General features: G+C 54.0%; 1 protein-coding gene across 1 annotated transcript in view; it reads right to left on the reverse strand.

Annotated features, from left to right (window-relative positions):
- Positions 1-5,000, reverse strand: part of galr1b (galanin receptor 1b) — a gene marked incomplete at both ends in the record, with an annotated part of 23,128 nt that overhangs the window by 2,138 nt on the left and 15,990 nt on the right. The window lies entirely within an intron of this gene.

The following is a 5,000-nucleotide window of genomic DNA, read 5'->3' on the forward strand; positions in this document are numbered from 1 at the left end:
CATCTACAGACTCGTGCTGCGTTCACTGACACTTCACATCCACAGAGAATCGTGCTGCGTTCACTGACACCTCTACAGAGACTCGTGCTGCATTCACTGACACATCTACAGAGACTCGTGCTGCGTTCACTGACACATCTACAGAGACTCGTGCTGCGTTCACTGACACATCTACAGAGACTCGTGCTGCGTTCACTGACACATCTACAGAGACTCGTGCTGCGTTCACTGACACTTCACATCTACAGAGAGACTCGTGCTGCGTTCACTGACACTTCACATCTACAGAGACTCGTGCTGCGTTCACTGACACATCTACAGAGACTCGTGCTACGTTCATTGACACCTCTACAGAGACTCGTGCTACGTTCACTGACACCTCTACAGAGACTCGTGCTGCGTTCACTGACACATCTAAAGAGAGACTCGTGCTGCGTTCACTGACACTTCACATCTACAGAGACTCGTGCTGCGTTCACTGACACCTCTACAGAGACTCGTGCTGCGTTCACTGACACATCTACAGAGACTCGTGCTGCGTTCACTGACACATCTACAGAGACTCGTGCTGCATTCACTGACACATCTACAGACACTCGTGCTGCGTTCACTGACACATCTACAGAGACTCGTGCTGCGTTCACTGACACCTCTACAGAGACTCGTGCTGCGTTCACTGACACCTCACATCTACAGAGAGACTCGTGCTGCGTTCACTGACACATCTACACAGAGACTCGTGCTGCGTTCACTGACACATCTACAGAGACTCGTGCTGCGTTCACTGACACATCTACAGAGACTCGTGCTGCGTTCACTGACACCTAACATTTACAGAGAGACTCGCGCTGCGTTCACTGACACATCAACAGAGACTCGTGCTGCGTTCACTGACACCTCACATCTACAGAGACTCGTGCTGCGTTCACTGACACTTCACATCTACAGAGACTCGTGCTGAGTTCACTGACACATCTACAGAGACTCGTGCTGCGTTCACTGACATATCTACAGAGACTCGTGCTGCGTTCACTGACACTTCACATCTACAGAGACTCGTGCTGCGTTCACTGACACATCTACAGAGACTCGTGCTGCGTTCACTGACACCTCACATCTACAGAGACTCGTGCTGCGTTCACTGACACCTCACATCTACAGAGACTCGTGCTGCGTTCACTGACACTTCACATCTACAGACTCGTGCTGCGTTCACTGACACTTCACATCCACAGAGAATCGTGCTGCGTTCACTGACACCTCTACAGAGACTCGTGCTGCGTTCACTGACACATCTACAGAGACTCGTGCTGCGTTCACTGACACATCTACAGAGACTCGTGCTGCGTTCACTGACACATCTACAGAGACTCGTGCTGCGTTCACTGACACATCTACAGAGACTCGTGCTGCGTTCACTGACACATCTACACAGACTCGTGCTGCGTTCACTGACACATCTACAGAGACTCGTGCTGCGTTCACTGACACATCTACAGAGACTCGTGCTGCGTTCACTGACACTTCACATCTACAGAGACTCGTGCTGCGTTCACTGACACTTCACATCTACAGAGACTCGTGCTGCGTTCACTGACACATCTACAGAGACTGGTGCTGCGTTCACTGACACATCACATCTATAGAGACTCGTGCTGCGTTCACTGACACTTTACATCTACAGAGACTCGTGCTGCGTTCACTGACACATCTACAGAGACTCGTGCTGCATTCACTGACACATCTACAGAGACTCGTGCTGCGTTCACTGACACCTCTACAGAGACTCGTGCTGCGTTCACTGACACCTCACATCTACAGAGAGACTCGTGCTGCGTTCACTGACACATCTACAGAGACTCGTGCTGCGTTCACTGACACATCTACAGAGACTCGTGCTGCGTTCACTGACACCTCTACAGAGACTCGTGCTGCGTTCACTGACACATCTACAGAGACTCGTGCTGCGTTCACTGACACTTCACATCTACAGAGAGACTCGTGCTGCGTTCACTGACACTTCACATCTACAGAGACTCGTGCTGCGTTCACTGACACATCTACAGAGACTCGTGCTACGTTCACTGACACCTCTACAGAGACTCGTGCTACGTTCACTGACACCTCTACAGAGACTCGTGCTGCGTTCACTGACACATCTAAAGAGAGACTCGTGCTGCGTTCACTGACACTTCACATCTACAGAGACTGGTGCTGCATTCACTGACACCTCACATTTACAGAGAGACTCGCGCTGCGTTCACTGACACATCTACAGAGACTCGTGCTGCATTCACTGACACATCTACAGAGACTCGTGCTGCGTTCACTGACACATCTACAGAGACTCGTGCTGCGTTCACTGACACTTCACATCTACAGAGACTCGTGCTGCATTCACTGACACATCTACAGAGACTCGTGCTGCGTTCACTGACACCTCTACAGAGACTCGTGCTGCATTCACTGACACATCTACACAGACTCGTGCTGCGTTCACTGACACATCTACAGAGACTCGTGCTGCGTTCACTGACACATCTACAGAGACTCGTGCTGCGTTCACTGACACATCTACAGAGACTCGTGCTGCGTTCACTGACACTTCACATCTACAGAGAGACTCGTGCTGCGTTCACTGACACTTCACATCTACAGAGAGACTCGTGCTGCGTTCACTGACACCTCACATCTACAGAGACTCGTGCTGCGTTCACTGACACATCACATCTACAGAGACTCGTGCTGCGTTCACTGACACATCTACAGAGACACTCGTGCTGCGTTCACTGACACATCTACAGAGACTCGTGCTGCGTTCACTGACACATCTACAGAGACTCGTGCTGCGTTCACTGACACATCTACAGAGACTCGTGCTGCGTTCACTGACACATCTACAGAGACTCGTGCTGCGTTCACTGACACCTCCACAGAGACTCGTGCTGCGTTCACTGACACATCTACAGAGACTCGTGCTGCGTTCACTGACTGAGGGTGAGAGGGTTCATGCTCGCCTGATAAAAGGAGCCGTTGCGCTCAGACGAGCATGGTTTCCTGCGCCCTGACAGAAAGAGTGTGAGCAGCGGGTGAAATCACGGCGGTGGTTAATCATTAAAGTGGCGTCGGGCCGAGTCGCATCAGTTTGCTCAGGTTATTAAAACGCTGGTTATCAGCTGCTTCTGCTATAAACGTCTTAATAAAGTCCGTAACGTTTCCACGGAGCGTCCGCTGTGAACCCTCATTCTTCATCCCGCTGTCTAAATATTTACCCAGCAGCCTTTGCAGCGGCAGGACGTCTGCTCAGCGTCAGCGGAGCCGCCGGAGGAAGAGTCCGGATCACAGAACGCTGACGTTTGTCTAAGTTATGATAAAGTAAAGTTTTCTAAGAGGGGCCTTTGACGCGGGAGCTGGAAAATCCCGGCGTGTTGTGTTCAAGTGCGTTCGTCGGACGCACTGATCCCCGTCACACACGTGACGAAGCGTCGTGCGTCTCGCTCCACGAGTCCTGACTGACGCTCTGGTGCTCAACTGTCTGTGACCTGACACCCTTTCAAAATAAGACTTCCTGTTCCAAACAAACAGAACCAAGGTCCGAACATGTGAAGGATCAGGACCAGGATCAGGACCAGGATCAGGACCAGGATCAGGATCAGGACCAGGATCAGGATCAGGATCAGGATCAGGATCAGGACCAGGACAGAGACCAGGACAGGGACCAGGACAGAGACCAGGACAGAGACCAGGACAGGGACCAGGACAGAGACCAGGACAGGGACCAGGACAGAGACCAGGACAGGGACCAGGACAGAGACCAGGACAGGGACCAGGACAGAGACCAGGACAGAGACCAGGACAGGGACCAGGACAGAGACCAGGACAGAGACCAGGACAGGGACCAGGACAGAGACCAGGACAGAGACCAGGACAGAGGGACCAGGACAGAGGGACCAGGACAGGGACCAGGACAGGGACCAGGACAGAGACCAGGACAGAGACCAGGACAAAGACCAGGACAGAGACCAGGACAGAAACCAGGACAGAGACCAGGACAGAGACCAGGACAGAGACCAGGACAGAGACCAGGACAGAGACCAGGACAGAAACCAGGACAGAGACCAGGACAGAGACCAGGACAGAAACCAGGACAGAGACCAGGACAGAGACCAGGACAGGGACCAGGACAGGGACCAGGACAGAGACCAGGACAGGGACCAGGACAGAGACCAGGACAGAGACCAGGACAGAGACCAGGACAGGGACCAGGACAGAGACCAGGACAGAGACCAGGACAGGGACCAGGACAGGGACCAGGACAGAGACCAGGACAGAGACCAGGACAGGGACCAGGACAGAGACCAGGACAGAGACCAGGACAGGGACCAGGACAGAGACCAGGACAGAGACCAGGACAGGGACCAGGACAGAGACCAGGACAGGGACCAGGACAGGGACCAGGACAGAGACCAGGACAGAGACCAGGACAGAGACCAGGACAGGGACCAGGACAGAGACCAGGACAGAGACCGGGACAGGGACCAGGACAGGGACCAGGACAGGGACCAGGACAGGGACCAGGACAGAGACCAGGACAGGGACCAGGACAGGGACCAGGACAGAGACCAGGACAGGGACCAGGACAGAGACCAGGACAGGGACCAGGACAGGGACCAGGACAGAGACCAGGACAGGGACCAGGACAGAGACCAGGACAGAGACCAGGACAGAGACCAGGACAGAGACCAGGACAGAGACCAGGACAGACACCAGGACAGAGACCAGGACAGAGACCAGGACAGGGACCAGGACAGGGACCAGGACAGAGACCAGGACAGGGACCAGGACAGAGACCAGGACAGAGACCAGGACAGACACCAGGACAGAGACCAGGACAGAGACCAGGACAGAGACCAGGACCGGGACCAGGACAGAGACCAGGACAGGGACCAGGACAGGGACCAGGACAGAGACCAGGACAGGGACCAGGACAGAGACCAGGA

Source organism: Echiichthys vipera (assembly GCF_963691815.1).
Source record: "Echiichthys vipera genome assembly, chromosome: 1".
NCBI lineage: Eukaryota > Metazoa > Chordata > Actinopteri > Perciformes > Trachinidae > Echiichthys > Echiichthys vipera.